This window comes from Carassius carassius, chromosome 14, assembly GCF_963082965.1.
Source record: "Carassius carassius chromosome 14, fCarCar2.1, whole genome shotgun sequence".
Taxonomy (NCBI): domain Eukaryota; kingdom Metazoa; phylum Chordata; class Actinopteri; order Cypriniformes; family Cyprinidae; genus Carassius; species Carassius carassius.
In genome coordinates, this window is record NC_081768.1 from 20,539,521 (window position 1) to 20,563,737 (window position 24,217).

General features: G+C 36.5%; 1 protein-coding gene across 5 annotated transcripts in view; it reads left to right on the forward strand.

Moving 5' to 3' along the window:
* The window catches only part of LOC132157293 (leucine zipper putative tumor suppressor 2 homolog), a 77,046-nt gene that overhangs the window by 35,919 nt on the left and 16,910 nt on the right, over nucleotides 1–24,217 (forward strand). For 2 of the 5 annotated variants that reach the window (XM_059566576.1, XM_059566577.1), the window contains exon 2: nucleotides 5,846–5,960. The gene's annotated coding sequence lies outside the window, so the exon portion shown is untranslated. Of the gene's footprint in view, nucleotides 1–4,428; nucleotides 4,446–5,845; nucleotides 5,972–17,731; nucleotides 17,945–24,217 lie in introns of those variants that run through there. The other 3 variants (XM_059566578.1, XM_059566579.1, XM_059566575.1) reach the window with 3 other exon arrangements.

Consider the following 24,217-nt stretch of genomic DNA (forward strand, 5'->3'; position numbering starts at 1 on the left):
ATATATATATATATATATATATATATATATATATATATATATATAAAATAATAATAATTCAGTGTGGTAAAAAAAAATTCAAGGCACTTTAGTGTCTATAACTTTTAATATTTTTGAGGATTATCAAGTCTGGTTGATAAAAAGTAAAGCCCAAAGGGTCTTCTTTCCAAAGACACCAAAATTATGTGTGTAACAAACATAAGTAAGGAACTGTTACAATTTTAAGTTGGGTAGGGAACTTTCACCTGTGAATCCCATAATGGAATGTGCTGGCTAACAGGTTAAACTGTGTTCCGAAGATAAATAGAGGTCTTCAACATGAGGGTGAGTCATTAATTACATAATTTTCATTTTTGGGTGAACTAACCCTTTAACAAATTTGACTCGGATCGTCTTCAGACCATGCTGGCAAAAAAAGGTTTTGAATTTCTTGTCGATATATGAAACTGTTTTCATTTATTACATCAACGAATTTGCTGGAAAAGGTGCCAAACTGCATCTGAGTCTGTATTTCTGCAATGCTTTGACATATTCACACCAACTTTGTATGTGCCATCGTCACCTTACATTGACCACACCACATCAATTTGGTAACAGCGCCACCTATTGGTCAAAAGTGTAAACCAATCTTTAACCATTAATAATTAAGTAATTAAATGAAATTTTAAACAGTGCCACCTATTGGTCAAAAGTTATAAGCCAATAAATCATATTACTAGTGGTTGTATTTTTGATTTCTCAGCCATCTTGATTAAAATCATCTTAAAATGGTTTCAATTTCTCATCGCAGTAGTTGGTTTGATGCTTGGATCTGTAGTGCTTGGCCCATAATTGTTACTTGCATTTATATTAATTATTATTATTAATTTTAAAAACAGTTACTTAATATTTAAGTGGAAACCACATAAATGGGAAACATATATGGGACAAGACAGTAAAGAGTACTAAAAGGAAGCATTGAACTCGGGCCACCCAAAGCTGTGTTTGGAAGAGTGTTCTTGTGAAAGGACTTTGAAGAGAGGTCTTGATTAGAAAATATAGGAGGATACAGTCAGGAGGCAAAGCAGGTAAATTGGAATGGGTTTAGACACTTTTAAGCCTATGAGAGCATCCTGTCCCTGAACCAAATTGCAAGGCTGCAGTCAGAGGTCAGCAAATGTGGCTCAGTTGTTAGTTTTATGAAAATTAAAACGCTAATACCATTCCAAAGCTCAGAGGCAGTGCAAGTTGGACAGTAATCCGATTCTCCATGACAGAAATAAAAAAACAGCACAAATCCACAGTTTTCCTCATACCTGAAATAGGTTCTGTTTGGTCTTTCTCTTATTAGGGAATATAAACATTTTCCACCCACATACCTTGCTTAAACTGATTCTGTTTTGCATTATTTTCTAATTTAATAATATATTATATTTGTATAACAAATTAAGAAGTCTCTTTTGGACCCCTGCTGTATGTCATATTTTCCTATCCTGTCATTCAAAAGTTTAGGGTCAGTATGTATGTTTGTAGTTTTTTTTTTTTTTTTTTTTTGCTTATGGTAAAGAAATTAATATATCGTTTAGCAAGGATGAAAAAAAATCCACAGAAATATTAATTAGCACAATAGTTTATTTAAAGGCAAATTGACATATTAACTCATTTCTGAAGGATCATGTGACACTGAAGTAATGGAGTAATGATGCTGAAAATTCAGCTTTACATCACATGAATAAATTACATATTTAAAAATAGAAAAATGTTATTTAATAACAATATTACAGTATACTATACTTTTTACTGTATTCAACAGCTTTTTTATCCAGTAACTGAAGAAAGTTTTATAACTACTGGCAGTCTGAACTTATTAGAGTTCATAATCCTCAGATCAGCATTAATTGAGGCCAGTCTGTGACCCCAGGCTGCTTCTCTCCATGTGGAGGTGCCCCATAACACCTCACAGCTCCCAGTCCATGAATTAAGAGGTCAAAGCGAGTCAGTCAGCGTCTTTGTTGTGGTGCACGGCTGGCCTTGTATTGTCCTGCTGTGTATCCTTATGCATGGTTCTCAGGGATGGGAAAATTATGGTAGAAATGGAGATGTGTCCTAGTCTGGAAGGAGGGATAAAGGGGTCAGAGAGGAGGTGGTGGTGGAGGAGTGAAGTGGACTGATGCCGCTCCGTCCTTGAGTCCCAGACGCTTGGCCCTCACCATCTGTCACCCTGCAGGCTCTCTCTTTTTCTCGCTGGGTCCAGAATGGGTCAGACACACATTTACCTCATCTAACAGGACATTTGCCTACGGGAGCAGGTGAGGAACAGCCAGACACTGTAAGGTTAATGGGGAGAATGTAAAGAGGATAGTTCTCATTCTTTTTCTTTGCATAGGAAAGTCTATAATACATTATGTGGGTTTAGATGAGTTGGAATTTAGTGCACAAGTTGTTTAACTGTAATGTTTTTGTCCTTTTTGGAGCTTGACAGCTTTAAAGATGAAAACATTATAGCATATTTATTAGAGAACTTATGGAAATAATATACTTTAAAAGAATACACTGTATTTAAGTGTGAACATAATGTAATGTTTTTGGACCCTTAATTGCATATTAATGGAAATGAAATGAAAACAATTTAATTTACATTTATTTTAATTGCAATTAGTTGAACTTTAACTTAAGTCAGACTTAAGGACAACTTTACATGTAATTTCATTGTTCTATTTTCTTTGAAATAGGGTTATAGTGTACTGCTGAATGTACTAAGATGCATTTATGTAAAACTGAAATACTTTAAAACTAAAGTTTTAAATTATAATCAAGCACTTTACATGTGATTTATTATGTTAGTCAACACATCAAGATAAATGTACTTCTTTAAAGGATAATAAAAAAGTACTAAAACAATGATTTAAAATGTACTTTTAATTTGATATTAATACAAAGTACACTTTATAAAGTGTTAAGAAACATTAAAGTGTCTCTATTTACTTTAAGTACACTTACTGTATTAGTATCGTATTATTTTCAAGTACAGGTTTAGAAAAATTTGCTTTTAAGATATGAGCACATTGAGCACCATGGCACAATGCCACCATTGACAGCTGACTTTTGTTAAACTGTCTCCTGTCAGTAACATCCTCTGTATCTTGTATCAGTCCAGGAAGTAATTTTATTGTGCTTTTACTGTCAAGAACTAGAGCCTGTTTTTTCAGACGGAAATTAATCTGCTTGAACGATAGTAGAGTAACTTGACACCAAAAAAGCTGGTCCAATTAACAGGCATACATTTATCTCCGACAGGCCAGTTGAGGTCATGGCAAAATCAATGGGCCATATTGTATCAGTTTGCAGACAGTGGCTCTGTGATTAATTACTGCACAATGTGTTTATGTTTCTGTGTGGCCGATAAGAGAGAACAGGAGCATATGAGTCAGAATGAAAGTTATTTAAGAATCCATTATACATAATAGTGTTCTGTACAGAAAAATTTCAGCAGCATGACAGTGGTTCAGCTGTTTTCAAAAGTCTCATTGTGTTGCGCACACAAATAATCAAACACTCTCCTGAACTATTCTCTCTACTGATGTGTTTAGGTCTTACTTTTTAGAAAAATATTTAGTCAGTCAAGTTTGTAATTTTTTTTTTTTTTTTTTTACTTTTATTACATTTTATCATAATTGATTAAATGAAACGTAAAATATATTTAAATATGTATGTTTACTGTTTTTTTTTATATATATTTTTTTAAATAATGCCACCGTAGTTAGCATAAGAGACTTGTATGAAACTTGGTTAGTAAATAATCATCTAATAGTTATATACAGTATTTAGGCTATATAGCAAGAGTCTTGATTACTAGTACAGCTGTAATTCGGCCATAGCCACGAATCCACAGTTGTTTTATATATTTATTATAATATTGCCCCTTTAATATAGTTTGCTATTTATGTTAGTAGCTTGTACTGTTGGTAACAACTTTCATGTAACTTGGAAAGCTGCGGTTTAAAGATAGTTTCCACACCAGTGTTCTTTGTGTTTTATATTGAACTGTCTTAGATCTCCATCCACCCCCTTTATTTTCCCAGTCACTCCCCCTTTCTGTGAAGCAGGCAGGCTCAGGCATGTGTGATCCACCGTTTCCCCTCTCCACGTGTGTCATGTCGTTGACTGTATGTGTGGGTTAGTGTGTGTTTGTGCATGGCTGGCAGTCCATGTAGATGTGACCCACTTTAGAAGGGGTAGCACACACTAGATGAGACTGTCTATAACTGAAGACAAGAGATAACCACAGACACATTCCTCTCTAATCTCCATTTCATTCTTCACTGGTTTTATTAAAACCAGAGTAAACAGTAACTAGCATTCCTGCTTAAAGGTAGAGAGAGGACAGTCCCTGCAGATTCAATCATAGAGGACTATGGGTAAACCCAGTGGTGACATCTCACATCCCTCTGTACAATTATGAGCAGGTATTGCGGTTGTAGTTTTTTATTTATTTTGTAAATGAGTGTGCAGCAGGTTTGAAGCACATTTTACTCCAGTGTGTTGAGTTTGTACACTGAATCCATACTATATGGGTATGGTGTGGTGTACTATATGGATATGGTATACCATTCAAAAGTTTGGGGTCAGGAAAAATTGTATCATGAAATAAATTTTTCCAAGGCTGTATTTATTTGATAAAAATAGAGTAAAAGCATTAATATTGTGAAATATAATCTCAAATAAAAATAACTACTTTATATTTTAATATATTTTAAAATGTAATTTATTCCTGTGATGCAAAGCTGAATTATTTTTTTCCAAAAAAGATTTCTCCAATCTTCAGTGTCACATGATCTTTCAGAAATCATTCTTTTTATATTCTGATCCGCTGCTGAAGAAACATTTTGTGTGAACCATGATATTGTTTTCAGGATTTTTTATTTTATTTTATGAAGTTCAAAACAGCAGCATTTATTTAAATGTTTTTTTTTTTCATTATTATTTTCACATTGTAAATGTGTCTTTACTAGAACACTTTTGATCAATTTAATGCTTACTTCCTGAAAATAGGTACTGATTTCTTACAAAAACAGCAACAACAATCACAAAAAGATCTGTAAAGTAACTGTAGTGTACCGTAGTCTTTCAGATTTGCCCACTTAGAAAAAAACATTACACTAGACATTTTGTTTCATTCATACAGTACACTCAGAGTATGGACATAGCAGAGCAGAAACACACTGTTAGTCTTTTTGTCACATATGATCCAACACGCTGAAACTAATTTCTTCCAAATTCATTTACTTCCAAAATTCAGGATTTCTAAAAAGTCCTGAGTCAAAGTGGCAATGTTTAGTTTAATCTTAGTTATTATGGTTTCTCACACAGAGGTAGTGTTGGTTGGTATCCAGTTGGGGGCAGTGTACTCTTCCACTCCACTCAGATATAACATGTATGGAGGAGAAAAATTCACAGATTATACTGTACCTGACAAAATGCAATCTCTCTTGGCTCTCTATGTGTCCACTGAGACCCATGTGAACTCACTGTCTGAAAAACCGTTGGCCCCTCAGAAAGCCATGACCTTATCATGCTTTCATGGTAACATAATAACAGGCTTTTCACCTTGACACCATGCAACTAATACTCCATAGCAGGTGTGTGACATACAGTATGCATACTTGAACTCAGTCGTATCGCTTGTAGAGATGAACAGATGGTAGAGGCTCTTTAGATGTTCTCTTATACTTTATTATTGTTTTTACTAGGCGTATGGAACTTTTTAATAGTGATTATGAATTTTCCCTCAGCTTTCCTCTGTTGAATGTGTTTTGCATGCTCCAGAACTTCACCTGAACCTGTGTATGTGTGTGTATCCCTGCAGGAGTGTGTGTGAGCCGAGGTGGACGCTGGTGTGGGACTCTGGGGATGTGTAAAGACTCCATCTGTCCTGGGTCTCTGCAGCATTTTAGGAGCTGCTCTCTGGGCCTATTTGCAAGGTAAGACAAAAGTATGTCTCTCTATCCTTGCTGTCAGTTCTGGAGAAACAGACATGACATATGGAAATGATTTCCATCATTCATTTAGCCCAGCCAGACAGACCAAGCAGGCTTTAATGGACCCTGGCATCAATGTCATAACTTTTACCTCTCACCTTGTTCGTTTTAATTCGACTCAGTTAATTAAAGACACTAAAAGCTAATGATCTGTAAAGCATGATGAAAATACACTCAGAGTTGACTTGTATCAGGGCAAAGGATCTGAAAAGTTAAGGTAATGCATTATAAATCTTATCACCCTTCTCAGGAATATTAATTAGGTGATGTAACTTTTGACAGTAGTCATACTTGGTTGCCCCGCCCATTCTAAAGGCCCGTTCACACCAAGCACGATAACTATAAAGATAACGGTAAAGATATAGTTCTAAAAATCGTTTTCAATATTAAAGAATAGCAGAGTCCACACTACAACTATAACGATAAAGGCATAGAGAAACTATATCGTTGGAATCATTTTCAGAACTATTTTTTCCTGCTGATGAACGATATAAACATTGACATCCAATCAGAATCCATCCTGCTGTAACGAGCTCGAGGATTTAAAGCGGCAGACGCACGTGTGCTCAGAATAAACAGACGATATCGTTCGCTGGTGTGGACGCTAATATCGTTATCTTTATAGTTATCTTTATAGTTATCGTTCTTGGTGTGAACGGGGCTTAACATCTCCATGGAACACAGTACAGCTCTTTTTGTATGTTCAATATATTCATGATTATTAAACATCAAGCATGCATGAGGACTGATTATGGAAGGTAAGAAACATATTTTGACAGATTCCACAATGAAAACCGTAAAAAGGATGTAGTTTTGAGAGGTGTCAAGAAAGTTAAAATGTAAAATACAATGTATATGTTTAGCAAGTATGAACGCCCATTAAAGATGCTTTTAAAGTGTTTAATGACATGTTCTTTAAAACTATTGAAAGTGGTTACATTTAAGTGTATTACAATGTAATCCATGATATTAGTAAATTACATCTTATTTACTAATCTATGATATTAGCAAATATTTAGGCACTTTGAAATGGTGTCTTAAGAAGCCTTGTTTGCTGAAATGATGTACGAGTTCAAGGGATAGTTAATCCCCAAAATGAAAATTCTGTCATTAATCACTCACCGTCATGTCGTTCCAAACCCGTAAGGCAAATTAAGATATTTTTGATGAAATCCAAGGGCTCTCTGACCAGACAAAAACGTAGTAAGGACATCAGTAAAAAAGTCCATGTGACATCAGTGGCTCAACTTAAATTTTGCGAAGCTACGATAATTATTTTTGTGCGCAAAGAAAACAAAAAATAACATAATTTAACAATTCTTCTTCCCTGAGTTACCATCTTCTAACATTTTGGAGAGTGTCAAAACGCATTCATGCGCTTTCCCCTGAACGTAAACAACTTAGATTTTTTCTTTTCTTAGTGCACAACAATTATTCTTGACTGTTTTATCGATGTCCTTACTACTTTTCTGTCTATGCATGGTCAGAGAGCTCTCGGATTTCATCAAAAATATCTTAATTTGTGTTCCTTAGATGAACAAGGGCCTTACAGGTTTGGAACAACATGAGGGTGATTAATTAATGACAGAATTTTAATTTTTGGGTGCTCTGAAACAAGTGATTCGTAAACATATTGAAGCTTCGCTAAGCAGTGTTTCCAACACAGCTGTTCTACACACTAGTGTTGTGGTTCATGGTTCTTGCTGCAGACCTTTTCAATGTATACAGATGCATTACATGTTAAAATCTTACCAGGTGATGGTGACCTGCTTAGGAAACAGCAAAAACCACTGTCTGATAAGTTGAGCGACTGCTTTAAATCTGTTGAAACTCATCTGACTAGGATAAACATAATAATCTGCAAAAATTGTGTTGATGTCAATTTTACAGGCATTAGCAGAGTTGTACTCAGTGGGAACAAGCATTTCCACAGCTGATTATCGCTTCTGTGGGAGTCTGGACATTGATTAATGGCATGAATATGTGTCTGGCTGAGTTTTTACCCCACAGGGAAATTTGAATAAAGGTCCAATCCAGCACTTTGAAGTGTATTTTGTACGTGGGTCAGGTTCATGATGGATGACCAGTGCCGAGTGTGACAGTGGCATGGATACTGGCCGAGCGGAGTCTAGATGGGAGGGGCTGTAAGGGTCAGAGGGCAGGGTTTGGAGGATGGGATTTATTATTGACAATAGATTTTTGAACATGCACTATAGTAATACCATGTTTTTAATGCACTACCATGGTTGTCATGAAACCACAACCAGAAGAGTGCCTCTTTTCAGATAACAGATTTGGCCCCTTTGGCTCCACTCATCTGGTTATAAGCAGTTTGAGCACATGACTGGCAGTTCTTCAGTACTTTGTGTGTGTGTGTGGTCTAAGCAGCTGCTCTGCCCCTGCAGCTCTCAATCTATGCTCACACTCATCTTAGCAGCTGTCTGTTTCCTTCAGGAGACCGACCTCTCTCTCTTCCTCTCTGTGGTAGAAATGGCATCAGAGGCTTAGCTACTGACCAGACTTTATTTTCTAAGAATATTTCCAGAGATACACAAATGGTTTCTTATTGGTACAGAGGGAGAAAAAAATTATAAGAATGTACAGTATAAAGAATATTTATTTATTTAGCTTATGAAACCTCTAGCCAATAAGAGTTTTTGTATTATTGTACATTATTACTGTGACACGTTTTTTAAAAGAAGCACACCAAGGCTGCATTTATTTGAAACTTTAAAATACAATGACTAATTTATAATACAGTTGAATATATTTGACATGTTTTCTGAATTTTCAGCAGTCATTACTCCAGGCTTTAGTGTCACATGATCCTTCAGAAATCATTATAATATGCTAATTTTCTGATCAAGAATATTTTTTTATTAATATCATTGTTGAAATGTTTCCATCTGTGTAATATTCTTCTTGAAACCATGATACTTTGATAAATAGACACCATTTGTTGTTGAGTAATAGTATAGTAATACTTTCTTTCAAACTATTGTCTATATTTTGTAAAAAATAAAAAGGTTTGTTACATGTAATTTTTCATGTAAAATCATGTAAAAATTTGTTTCATGTAATTTTTGGGTGGTGTTACATGGATATGTTCACCAGAGATATTCTCATTCAATCAATGTGTGTTTCATCAAACCATGTCATTCTCATCGCATTTTACACTGGGAGCTGCTGCTGTGTTGGCAGTGCTGTTCTGATCCTCCCTACATGCCAGTGGAACATAAACAGCGAGCATGCTGGGAGTTAATGGGAAAAGAATAAAAAGACAGGCAGAGTAAAGAGTCTCTGACACATTGCCTGCTCCCATCTCTCTCCTGCTTAGGTTTACTGAGAGAGTACAGGGCAGGCCTGAGACCTGTGTGTGTACAGATTAAAAGGTGCCATATGTTACCTCCTTTTCCTCTGTCCTATAAAACCAGAGCAGTGATATTGTGCCCATCAGTGATTTGCAACCTTTTTCCTGAATGACACAAGAGGCTTCAGATGTCTAACTGCCCTCTGATTCCCCCTGCTTTCTCTCTCACTCTCTCTCTGTCCATAGACTGATGAATCACTTTTGTTTAGTTATGGGAAATAACTGTCTGTGTAAAACATCATTCAGTGCTTATGTTAGCAGCTCTCCCATAGCAAAGATGACTAACACTGCAATATACTGTAGCAATATGTAGCTGTTTTATTATTTTGAAGAAATCTATTATCGTGCAGAGGCATGAACAGTGGATGAAAGCCTCTGACTCTGCAAAAAAAATTTCATGATTCAAAGACATTATCTCATTTGTCAGTGAGACCTAATGCTATGTTTGGTGTTTCCACCTGAGGTCATGTCGCGACTGAGACCACAAACTCATGAACTATTTTAAAACCCTGGTCTTTCGACCTTTGACCTTACTTGACCCTTTACGCCCATAAAACAGCATGGGCAGCTCCTGGGTGTTACAGCCGGTGTCAGGAACAGGTGTGTTTCTGACATCTGTCTTGATATTCATCCCCTTATTTAATTTTCTTTGACAGCAGTGTCCAAAATAAAATATTGCTCTGAAGTAACTGTTTCATTGCTAACGTACCTTAATAGAGTTCTTAGTCATGTATAATTTAAATATCAACTTTGTGTAGTAATAAAACATTATAATTATAAGGTTGATAATTATGCATAGACTATTATTCTTATAAAATAAAAAGTTATGTATTTCATTACTAATAACAACAAAAACACTACTAATATTACTACTGTTACTACTACTACTAATTATTATTATCATTATTATTATTTTCTTTTAGATTTTAATGAAAAAATATTTTAGTTCATATTTTACAAATGTCATTTAGGGATAATAATAATAATAATAACAACATTTATAAAATAATAACATTTATAATAATGTTTAATATTATTTTAATATTATTATCATCTATACAGCAACAATAATAATAATAATTTTTTTTTCAGAAATATTTGAGTTCATATCAAAATCTTTGAATTTTGACTGGATTTTGGAAAATCTGAACATGTTTTGAGAACTCTACATGATTAATGAGCTGAAACTAATCTCTGCTTGCTCTGTTTTTAATCACATTTTTTGTTTAATCCCAGGAAACATCATTAAGATATTCAGGAATTCATATGTGTAATTTTGTACGTTTTTTCCCCTATTATTGGGGTGTTATCAGTCAGTGAGTGTTGTGATGATGGATACCAGGTATTACAGACCTCTTTGGTTTTAGTCCTAAGCCTTGCTTGTTGTCTTTCCACGTGCTTTGTAGAGCTGATGTCCACTCATGGGGGATTCTAAGAATATAAACTAAAATAAAATAGCCCTCTTTCCAAATACACTTTAAATTCTGTGCATTTTTTATTTTCTGCACACTGAGTAGAAGTGTAGCTGTACATCATGCCCATATGTCCTCCACTCTACGCCCAAGCGTTTTTTTAATATTATATTTTTTACATTAAGTTATATGCACCCCCACTCAACAAAGCACAAAAAGGATACAGAGCTCCCTCTCATCCTTCTCTCCACATAACCTCAGTGGTCTTATTACTTTTCCATGGCAGAGAGCAGAGCAGTAAAAGTAGATTGGCTTGCAGTGCTCAGACCTGCTGGCAGCTTCACACATACAGTTACATTACACGCTATTCATTACAGCAGCTCAGACCAGGGCTCTGTATATGTTTATGAAGTCTACTTGTGTGTCTATGTGACATTTCTGGCACTGTAAATGTTGATGTACTGTATGAATGTGTGTTTCTGTGTCACTGATGTAGAGTGTGGAGAGTGTATGGGATGTGTATTATTACAGCAGATGTGTTTGGCATAAGTTCAGTGCTTTGTGATGAAGGTCTGTGATCCTGGGGGGTCTGAGCTCAGGGCTAGAGGTGTATTACACACAGTCCCATATTTGATGTCCTTTTATGAATCCATGATTTTGTTATGTAATCTGCCTCCAGTAGAAAGTTAATCGAAGATTAGTCTGCATTCCACACTGCAATCTTTGATCATGTAGATGGCAAAACATGTTTTCCTTCTGCTAGGAGTTGATTTTGTCGGCATGCTCCTCTCATGCTGACAAAATCATGCCCTCTCATGAACTCTGGGATGAAGAGGAAAGATTCATGGGCATCATGCATTGATCCAACATACATTTTGTGATCTGTTCCTCATTAGGAGGCACAAAATTCAATGCAGATTTTTAAAAACATTTTTAGGATTCATTTTAAATGGCAAAATCAATAGGATTACTGTACAGTATGTAGAAAGTGAACATGAAACTTAATATTTTTGAAAGAAGTCAAAATGCTCACCGAGGCTGCATTTGTAAAAAAAATCTAAAATACATTAACAACAGTAATATCGTGAAATATTATTACCATTTAAAGTGACTGTTTTCTATTGTAATATATTTTAAAATGTAATAGTTTTCTGGGATGGCAAAGCTAAATTTTCAGCATCATTACTTCTGTCTTTAGTGTCACATGGTCCTTCAGAAATTATTCTAATATGCTACTTTGCTGCTCAAGAAACATTTCTTCTTATTATCAATGTGGAAAACAGTTGCTATGCATAAATGTTTGTGCGGAAAAAGTAAGTATTTTCCGATGGAAATTGTATTTATTTTTATTTAAAAAGAACAGTGTTTATTTGAAATAGAAATCTTTTGTAACATTATAAATGTTATAACTGTCAGTTTTTTTTCATTTAATGCATTCTTGCTAAATGTACTAATTTATTTTTTTATTTTTAAATGTGTATATTCTAGGGCTGCAACAAACGATTATTTTGATAATCAATTAATCTAACGATTATTAGAACGACTAATCAACTAATCACAGATTATTTTGCTGATTAAAATCAGTAGAAATTTGATTATTCAGCATTTGCAATTTGTTAAAATATTGAGTTATACATATTCTAACAAATAAATTAAGGTAATCAATTCAGCTTTTGAAAGTCATATTATATAATTACAGTTATACAATAATTTTATACCAATAAAAATATTTGGCACACAAAATGAGATGGCAGTGAAACTCTCTTATTCACCATTTAATTATTTAATTACCTAAAATTTCTTTTTGTAAGTCATATGGATAAGAAACAAAATAAAGGAAAGTGATAAGACGTTTTATTTTTTGGATGAACTAATATTCACAACATAATCTTGTTTTTGAAGAAGATGCTCCCTCAACTTTACTGAAATTCATTAAAGTCTGTCATTTACACCAGACTGCTTTGTGAATGAGGGTCAGAATAAAACAGTTTTTGCACAAAAGTGCCAACTTTTCGTGATCCAGCTACATTTCCAGAAGAAGTAAGTATCACGCATTCATTTTTCCAAATTGCCTTTCTGAAAGACCTTCTTGGCACTCTGTAAGGCTAATAAAGCTACCACTGTATGTCTGTTTTAACTGATGCTGCCTTTACGTGCTACCAGAATGATTGTGAAGAGGAAAGTGGGAATCAAAATTGCTTATGAAAGCAATGTGAAATCGACCACTGGAATTAGTCGAGCTTATAATCACAAGTGGGGCTTATAAAGTTTGTAATAGCATTCGATGGCACCATGAGTTATTTTTTATCACACCGTGCTGCCGTCTATGTAATTCATAAAGTGCATTTTTTATGCACAGTACAGTCAGATGACAGACTTTTAAACTAAGTGCGTTTTCTGTAATGATAACATGCTTGTACTAATAGTGGAGTGTTTATTTGCAAAGGCTAGCACCGATATTGCCAGAGCTTGTGCTCTTGAAGCTCCGCCCTCTTCCCCCCCAGACCAGCTCATTTGCATTTAAAGGGGAAGAAACGGAAATCATGCGTTTTGGCTCATGCCCTAAAAGTGCCAATTTTGTGACATATTTTATATTATACAGCAAGAAAAAATGCTGGGCAGGTTTTTAGACTTTGAAAATTTGATTGGCTTGTAAAAAGTGGTTTAAGTGTGTCAAGTGGTTGGAGGGGATGGGAAGAAAAAGTGACGCCAAGGTTTGAGACCAAGCATGTTAATACATTCTTATCAAAGATTACAAAGACACAGTTTTTTAGGTATTAAATGCACTGATGAATCATGTCCAATGAGTACTGTTAGAAAATAAACAGTTTCATGTTGACTTTAAAACATCATAAAGTGTGTTAAAACTGAGCTGTTTTATTGGCAACTAAAAACATAATCAAATTGAACTAAATATTTATTAAATTAACATGCAAAGGGTGTGGAATATGTCAGATTTTCTGGTGATATGCATCTGAATCTGTAGATTTCGGCCGAGTTGTGCTCATTTTAGCAATGAAACTCTCAGAGCCCCCAGCACTACCCCAGTCTGCCACTCAACAATTGTTTTGCATTTTTGCTCCATCTATTTTTCTTTCTCTCTCTCTCAGTAGATGAGGGGTCAAGTGTATTGTTGGAGGTTTTGAGGACCTCTCATTTTGTGTGTGTCCATCTGCATGTGTGTGTACATGCTTGATCAAATCAGTGTGTGTGTGTGTGTGGGTGGGGGGGTTGGATGGATGGGTGTGGGGAGTGAAAGGGGGATTAGGTTCTTGTTCAGTCTTTTGTCCTTCACTATCATTAATTTCCTCTCTTTCCTAACCAACTCTATTCCGTTCCATTTCTTCCCCTCTGAATTGAATAGAGAAAGCGGGACTGGGAAGTTTAAGGGGACTGAGAATTCCCCTTCCTCCATTCATACTTAATCAAGCTGTTTATTACCCCGCTAACAACAGCTTTAACCAGTACAGTACTGGAAGAAACAAAGTTTGCATGTCCATAGTGTTCTGAAAGCAGTTCTTTGCATTTTACTACAACTTGTTGTCCATTACTAAATACAGATTACATTATGAAAATTGTAGTTAATAACATTTTCTATTACATTACACATTTTGCTCTCGTCTGGGCCGTTGGCGAGAGTGAGAGCTCTGATTGGATGTTCAGTTTAGCCCGAGTCAGTGGCCGAGAATTAAAGCGAAAGTGATGAAAACAAGCATGTGAATGAAGGCGGTACAGACAGAAGGCTGTTTACATGTTACATGATCTTTCCCAATCATTCTAATACGTGAATGTTTTCATAACAACATGAAACGCTTAAATTCATTTAAGTTATCAACATTACTGAAATTTAAGATGGTAAGCGCTGCTTTGTTTACATTTCATATATCAGGGTTTCTCATATATCTTTGTTTCGGTTTCTCCTTTTGATTGACGAATATATAATAGCTGCTGATATGAAAAGCTCATTCCTGTCAGGCATGCACAGAACGCACATGTTAGTTTGCCATTGGCTGTAGTCTGTGCTGTGTGTTTCAGTGCAGCTTTTTGGTCCGATGTTGCCGACGCGAGGCAACAACACCATCAGCTTTCGTAGCCGCTCATTCTTTGAAGTCGTCTTGGTGTGTCTGGGCCTTAAGCCTTGGTGCATATGTGGAGAGTGCAGTTGGCCGGATTTACTTTGAGATATGTGTGTGCACTGTGGTTGAGAGTATCATGTTAAGTCCCCCCAGTAAGTATATGTGGAGTGTTTGTTCTTATGATAATTTCCCTGTAGGGCAAGTGTCCATTAATCACTGGGATGTTCATCTGTTCCTAATGCTTCATTAGCTCTTTTTCCTCTGTCTGTCTCTCTTTCTCTGTCTGTCTTTCTCTACCCCTCTTGTTCCACTTTTTCACTTCACTTGAGAGTCCCACATTCACTCAGGATCCCTCTATTTACTGCATCTTATGAATGTAGATTAGGAACATAACACATCATGCTTCCTTGCTTTTGTCTGGGAATGGCCAGTAAAAAACTTTAAAAGCATATTTTAAAGCTTACATCTCATGAAATTCAAAAATCCAGTATCTCAACATTTTAGAATATTTACATTTGACTTTCACTAAATGACCATCCCTTCAGTATAAATTCCGGGTATCTCTTGTTCTTTGAAACCACAATAATGGGGAAGACATCTGAATTGACAATGGTCCAGAAGACGATCACTGACACCCTCAACAGAGAGGGTAAGTCAAAGAAGATCATCACTGAAAGGGGTGGCTGTTCAGAAGCTCCAACAGTATTGATTGCATAAATGAAAATACTTTTTCACGATATTTACATTTTTTGAGATGCACCTGTATATATATATATATATATATATATATATATATATATATATATATATATATATATATGAGCAATATCACTTGAGTACGAGAGCAATACCAGCTCTTTATAAACCGCTCTTTATAAACTGCTTTGTGTGTAACTATTTCCTTAAGCCACAGATTCTGATCTCAGTTTGACAGTTATGCCATTACCATCACCATTATTTCCATTAGATTTGTTAATTCATAAAAAAAAGTTAATAAAAATTAGAAAAAAATCTGAATCCTCCTGTGATGCATGGATATTCTGTACACTAATAGACATTGTTATTAAACAAAAATAAATGTAAAATAAAAATGTAAAGTGCATCCAGAGTCCAGAGGGCCAAATTTGAAAGAAACGACCCAACACCCTGTTGTTTTTCAGTCCTTGTCCTCCTGTGAATTCTCAGAGTGCTGTATCAAAACATATTAAATGCAAAGTTGACTGGAAGGAAGAAATTGGGTAGGAAAAGGTGCATAAGCAACAGATGCATGGATATTCTGTACACTAATATACATTGTTATTAAACATAAAAATGTAAAGTACATTCAAATAAAATTCCATAGGGGTCATATTTGAAAGAAATGCCCAAACACCCTGTTGTTTTTCAGTCCTTGTCCTCTAACAAAGAAGTAAAAGAATGTAACTTTCAGTGTGATGTCATACAGCACAACAGACCCTTTGTGATGCTTTTCATCTGCACATTTGTGGTGATGGCATGTGTTTACATTAACAGGGCATGTGGACATGTGATGAGTCAGTGTTTAGAGTAAGTCATGCGTTTATGTCCCAGCATGCCTTGAGATTACTGTATATCCCAGGAAAGTAAACTAAATAGATGAAGAGTTTGACATGATTGGAGGGGTTTTACTCTTATCTTAGTGGACAACATACTCTTTACACAGTTATGCCATTACCATCCCCATTATTTCCATCACATTTGTTAATTCAAAAAAAGTTAATAAAAATAAAAAAAAATCTCTGAATTCTCCTGTGATGCATGGATATTCTGTACACTAATAGACATTGTTATGAAACAAAAATTAATGTAAAATAAAAATGTAAAGTGCATCCAGAGTCCAGAGGGCTCTGGAGGGCAGCTGTGGCCTAATGGTTAGAGACTTGGACTTGGAACCGGAAGGTCACAGGTTTGAGTCTCAGTGCTGGCAGGAGTTGTAGGTGTGGGGGAGTGAATGAACAGTGCTGTCTTCCTCCCTCAATACCCATGTCTGAAATGCCCTAGCTGCCCAATGATCTGGGGGTGTGTTCACTTCTTACTGCTGTGTGTGTGCACTTGGATGGGATATTATATTTATTATTTTGATTTGCTCTTAGAGTATGATATAGGTGAGTATGGAGCTAATACTAAAGAAAATGGCTCCTCAATTTTATTCAGGGGCGCAAAGAGAGGAAAAAATTTGCAGTTTACTGCAGATAATAATATTTATATGGCAAAATGGTAAGTAATGTTATTTTTAACAACAGTGTGACAGATTTCTTACATAAAAGTTGTCAATATCTCCTAGTATTTTTGTTTCTAAAAATTATGTATGGATAATCACATAAACCTAAGCTGACTCAGTCAAGTAAGTGTTCACCTTGAAATATAAAAAGAATTATTATGTTTACTTTATAAAAACCACCAAAGATTCTTGAGCAAAATAACGTGTGCCATGACCAGAAGGGGGGTGTTTTTACACTTAAACTAAAAACTCTTTTACTTGCTAATAAAGTATAAACTATCAGTAAAATGACAGCAAAGTTTTGATCATGTCAATAATTTAGAGGCCTTACATGACAGTACAACAGTAGGATTAAAGCAGTGGCTGAGGTTCAATCTTAAAAACAGGACGCAGCCTTTCTATTTTCCACTCGCATTGTAATGGACAGAGATGAAGAAAACAAAAAGGTAGAAGAAAGACGAGGGGAAAGAGAGGGAGTGAGCATGAGGAGGGATTAAATGTGTGTGAGGATGGGGGTGGTGGAGGAGCAAGGGGCCATAGACAAGTGAGAGAGGGAGGAGGGTAGCAGGAGAAGGGGGCGGTGCTGTGACGGCAAACAGCAGGGAAAGAGAGGAGAGGACAGGACAGAGAGGAAGGGGGTTTCTACCAGAGAAAAGAGAGCTAACTTTGGCATGAGGAGGAGGAGCAGAAAGAATGAGCATGTGAGAGAGAAGGAAAGAGATAGAAGGAGTGTGTGTAAGACTGAGAGAGGAGTACAGTGAGCAGACTGGGATTGTATCTCCAGGACAGACTGGGGAGACGCGAGGAGGCAGCCATGCAGAGCATTATGGGTATGTCAGCAGCATGACTCTATTTATTACACCCTCCGAATGCACGAGAGTTCAGATTACCACTGCAGAGCTTTGAAGTGATGTGAAATGAATGATTAACTTTCTCAAAGCTGATATCACTGGGGTGAGAAGAAGCTCTTTGAAGTTTAGCAGCACTGTTAGTCCTTTCTGTTGAGGAGAGATCTGTGGGAGAACGATTGCATGGCACGAAGTTAATGATAATTTTGTCGATAAAGCAAATTGGTGACTACTCAGAGGCTTTTTATTGTCTTGACAAAGAACAATATGTCTCAAAAGACCTAACAAAGATCTAATTTATGCTTCTTTTCAGAATAAACTTTGTCTCAGATGTCTCTTCTGAAATTCCTAGTCTGGAGAAATAAAAATGAGCAACATTAAATGATTGTTGAAATACAGTAAGAGCAAAGATCTATCAAATGAATGTGAAAGCTCAGATCATTTAATCTTGGAAGAAGTTGATGAGAAATGTTTGAGTTTATACTTAGATCTCTGACTTTTGGTATCTTGTCAAATCTGAGCATAGTTTGAAACTGAAATCTTTTCTGGAACTCAGGAGGAGGCACATGTGAGATTACTGGGGTTTTTCCCACAGAAGAAACTAAGATGCATGAATCTTAAACAAAAAAGTCTTCAGATAAAAGTCCTCTGATATCTTTTGTAGTTTTTGTTTCCTACACTCTTAAAGATAAAGTTCTTTATTGAAATCTATGGTTCATTGTAGATTCATGTAACCTTTTCATTTCACAAAAGTTCATTTAGATTTTTTTTAATTGGTTTACTTTAGGAAATGTTCACTGATAGTTATTTGGAGAACCAAAAATGTTTCTTTTATGACATCACTGTAAAAACCTCCTTTGAAACCTTCATTTTTAAGAGTGTGTAGGAATTTATATCTGTTGTAAAGAGTGTTTGTTGAGCTCTTAGTTTTTTGTAACTGGTTTTTTTTTGTGTGGGACAGGGCCTTGTGAATGAATTGATTTACAGGACTTGATTTTTTTGTAAGATCATTTCACTCTAAATGGTTCTTCTATAGAATTATAGTGAAAACCCCCCTTTTGGAATCTTTATTTTAATGGTGAATATGAAGCTAAAAGTTGGCGTATGAACAACTGGCTTGGATTGGAACGTCCGACGTCCAGCACACACTCCAATCACTCCTTACCCAGTGCTTACACAAAGCTTCTTCAAACTAGTCAAACACCACTAAGCTTCTTGCCCAGCATGCGGCCTGATCTATTGACATTTCGTTCTCGAAGGGGATAAAGTTTAGATTGAAACGCCCCCAAGTATACTGAGAGTCCCATTTGTGTTTAAAGTGGATGTGACTCAGCTCATGGCACATTCTTATACAGTAAAAGCCTGAAATAGAGCGGCCTGTTACTGCGTGTCAGCAGCGTCCAGACTCCGCTCCAGATGAGATCACCTAAGGGGGTGGAAAGGTGCTTGCGTCAGTGAGTCGGAAAATAATAGATGAGTTAAATCACTCTCATATGTTACAGGGCTCTGAAACACAGCCTTAGTAAGTGCGGTCAGCTCACTGTCTCTGTAAGGACAGTGTGTGCTTCACTGGCTGTGTCTCACTTTGTCTCACAGGTTTAGGTTCTCCAAAGCACCTCATTTCATCTCCTCTCCTTGCTTTACTGTTTCCATTTATGAGATGCTTTTATGTGCCAAGTATTTATGTAAGGCTGTAGCTTCCTGCAGACGTATATACAGAGGGAGAGCTCATTAACGTCGACTCAGTCTCAGCTGACTTCACTGAATCACAACTTTCCATGCCACTCTTTTCCTCTCCGTCTGAGCTCGGCTGGAATCTGTTGGGACAGTGTCTGTACATCCACATCCTCTTGCGGCAGGTCCCACTGCGTGTCTGCAACTTTTCATGACCAGCTCCAAGGTTGTCTTTTTTCTGTTTGCGGTTCCTGCGTGGTTCACCATCACTGCACTTTTAAGATGAATTACATATTCATGCTGGCATAGTTTATCTGAGGCCACGTTGGTTATGTAAGTGCTGGTGTGGAATTAATTTACCGGTATGTGCGCTGTGCCACTTTTCTCCCCGACTGCAGTGCATTTCTGCGCTGTGATTTCAGTCTGATCATGAGACTGATGATTATGGCTTGTCAGAAATACTGCAAGGTTATTTATTTGTCTCTTTCTGCTGATGCTTGGTTCAGAAAGCTTCGAGAGGAGGCAGAGAAGCCATTTTGAGAAGATCAATGGCCACAGCCAGTAAAGAAATACTTTAACTTGAAGGACTCAGAGAGACTGCACATAAAAGTTATCTGCAGTCTATTTAAAGAGAGACCAGGGTACCAATCATTCCCTCATGAGATAGTAGCAAAACACAACTTTCTGTCTCTAACATTGCTCATCTTCATTGACAGTGTAAAAAAAAATTGATTGATTGAATGATTTTAATCGAATTGATCTACCAAAATCTTGTTTTTTATGTTAAAATGGATACCCAGAGAACCAGAATTCATCAAAAGAGGTCTGTTGATAAAACATGGGCAATAATCTTGTGTAGATGGTGCAGGGCCATACACATACAGACAAAATATCATCTAGAGCCCCTTTCACACTGCACGTTGGTCCCGGAAAATTGGCAGAAAATTGCCGGGTCGCCTTCTGTGTGAACCGGGTTGGGGACCTAGTGACATTGCCAGGTTCAGTCCCAGAATGAGCTCTGTGTGAATAAAAGACAGAACCAATGCCATAAAGGGTGTGTCGTAGTGATGGCCCACGTTATAGTGCGACTCTTTTACTGGGTGTTTTGAAGGCAGATCAACGTTCGCGACGAAAAAAAACTGTAATGAAGCAGAGATCAGGCAGTTCCTCACTATCTGCGCTGAAGCTGAGATCGTTTGCCAGATTAAGTGAAAGCTACCGTGTCATTACGGGACCTTTACGGGTTTGTTTGTGAATACACGGACATACTCCGGGTAATCACTGACAGTGTGAAAGGTGCAAAATCTAGCGACCCGAGAACAATTGCCGAACACATTACCCGTGTATTTTCCGGAATCGCAGTGTGAAAGGGGCTTTAGTAACACACTACATAAATAAAGTATAAATAAAGTCTAAATAAAGATACAAAACTATTTAAATAAAGCATAATCATGTGATGTCACACGGGGTTGGTGGGGAGTTGTGGCCTAGTGGTTAGAGAGTTTGACTCCTAACCCTAGGCTAGTGGGTTTGAGTCTCGGGCTGGCAATACCACGACTTAGGTGCCCTTGAGCAAGGCCTCGAACCCCCAACTGCTCCCCGGGCGCCGCAGCATAAATGGCTGTCCACTGTTCTGGGTGTGTGTTCACTGCTGTGTCTGTGCACTTTGGATGGGTTAAATGCAGAGCATGAATTCTGAGTATGGGTCACCATACTTTGCTTTATTTCACTTCACTTTTTCCTGTAAATGCAGCAAAAGTTTTTCTTCCAAAACCCATAAATCTGATGGTAAAATTCCTTATAATATGATGTTAAATCATTTAATTTTTTTCACTGTATGTTAAGGTTACAGTTAATTAGTTAAGTTTTTTTCCTTTAAAAATTAATAATAATAATAATTATTATTATTTTAATAATTTAAAATAAAAAAAATAATATAAAAAGTATATGTTTTGTTTTCCACATCCTAGTTAAAACGTTCAGTGGTATATCAACAGATTTTTTTTACATTGACTTATCTGATAGTACCATGTAAAGAATATGACACTAAAGCGTTTTATTCTAAGCATTTTATTTTGAGCCTTTGTAAAACACAATCAGGCTACATTATGTACTGTGATTTATTCAGTTAAGTCTGGATAAGTATTTGAGATCATCTTTTTTTATTTCAAAACCTTTTGAATTTGAAAAAAACACACTGGCTAACAGCTTGTCCTTATATGCTCATCAGTAACCCATCTGTCTGTCCTCTCACCCATTCATAACTGAGAGTCTGGATTTGAGATTTTTTCAGACCATACTCAGTATGTTTTAAATTCTTTATCACTTTATTACCGTCCTATCAGTGGCATCTCTTCAAAAAATGGCCACTCTCACAGTAATAACAGTGCGGTGGACCCACAGCTCCTCTCCGTTCTGCTGTTATTCCAAGTGTCTGTTTCTGACCACTGGATTGAATTGAATAATCATTAGTGGTTGGAAATTCCTACCGTGGCAAAGAGCAGCTGACTCAGAAGCAACTGGCTCTGCTGAAAGTTTTTCTATTGCTCGCAAATGCCCAAAAATGCAATGGGTCAAACTGAAGTCCAGTGAATAGTTCTTCCTTATAAACACTCATTAAACTTTATTTAAATCCAGTATTCAGCAGTTCAAACCTAGATTAGTTCTCTTTACTATAAACTGCCTTAACTGAAGTTTAGCAAACAGGTCAAGTTCTATTAACATAGAATCTACATTGGGTGCAATCGACAAATCAAGTGGTCTTTACTCAAAATCGTAGCTCATAAGTTATTTTAAATTAAACATACGCAAATATATAATAAACAACAAATATAGCATTGCTGCCTAAAATCATTATTTAATGTGACTAATGTCTTTAAAAATAATTAAGCTATTTATGAACTTCCAAAACTTGCATATTCATGCCACTATTCTGTGTGAACTTGATGTAAAATTGAAGGTGATTTTTACAAAAAAAAAAAACGCTTTGTTTAGATCACACAGCTCCTGAGATGCTTGCACTCAATGTACTTTATAGCAGTGAGGCCAAGGGAGGTTGTTCCCGCTGGCAGATGCTCAGTAATGGGCACCACGGCTGGCGTCTGGGCCTGTGCCAGCGGACTCAGCGCTGCACACTGGGTGAAACAAAATGTCCGCAGTTGATTGGCAGGTAGTGTCAGTCCAGATGGCAGCAGCTCCTGTGTGGTATTGTGCGAATAACGTCACCCGCTGCATCTCATTCTGGAGTTTGAGCCAGCCGACTCTTTTCTGAAAGGCTCACTGGATGGGATGCCCAGGGAGGCTCAGACAGTGAGACAGGAGAGATTGTCTTCGGGAGGTTTGTGAGGCGGCTCGGGCCCCTGTTCAAGGGGGCCTTTAATAGAGCCCATATGCTTTGAGATGCTAAAAAGCTGACCAGCCCCCTGTCTTCCCTAAACTTTGAGTTGAGTTTCCCTCTCTCACTCATTCTTTTATGGGTTTCTCTACTTCACTCTGTTGTTCGCCTGCCTGCGATTGATTTATGCATGTTCACTAACAGTCCACCTGCTCAGGTTTGAATTTGCCTTTCTCTTATGCTCTATCGTTCTTTTCCCTCTCTTCTCTGTGGAGTTCTTCCTCTGTTTTTGTAGCAAACTCTGGCTCCCTCCCCCTCTGTTCTCTCACCCCATGCAGTGCACATGTAGGCCTCAAGTGTCATGGCAACAGCTCCAAACAGAGCCAAAAGCCTGCAACAGCAACAGGTTGGCAGTGAAACTAGCAGGGCCAATAATGCTTGTTATACAGGCAGTGTTTCCCTGTCGCTTTTAATTCGATCCAGCATTTCAACAAAGAAACATACAATTAATTTAGTTGAGGAGGAGAGCTACAGGGATTTACCATGAAAACTTAGTTGCTTTACATGGAGAGATTATATATAAAAAAAAATGCATAAAATAGATTTCAATCGATTTCATTACTTTTTTGCTATTTTCCTCTATGAAAATTAAAGTTTGTGTTTGGGAAGTTTACAAATAACTTGTGCACGGACCATTTTATTAATGTTTATCAATATTTTAGTATAAATTTGATTTTTTTTTCTATAATTTAGCTTTTTTAGTTTACTTTAGTTTGCAGTATGACAAAATAATTTTTAAATTAACATTTCCACATAGTCTTATGATTTATATGAAAAAACTATATATATATTTATATTAGTTTTAATCAGGATGCATTGATAAACAGATCAAAATTAAATCTTCTGAAAATCCTGAATTACACGTCCCACAAAAATATTAAGCAGCTGAACTGTTTTCAACATTTGGCATTTTATTTATTGAATACCTTTTAAATTCACTTATAGAAAAAATTCAAGCAGCAGCAGTATGGTGTAACAACATTTATTTGAAACACGTGTATTTGCTACTCGCCACCTTATCTCCATTCTTTCCTTTCATCCTTTTTAATGGCTTTGGAAAACTTGCATCAGATGTTTCTCCACGTCGCTTTGCTTAACTCATGCTTCATTGCAAATTTGTTTCAGAATTTTAGTTCTCCAAATCTTTAAAGTCTCTCTGTAAGCGATCATACACATGCAAATATTTT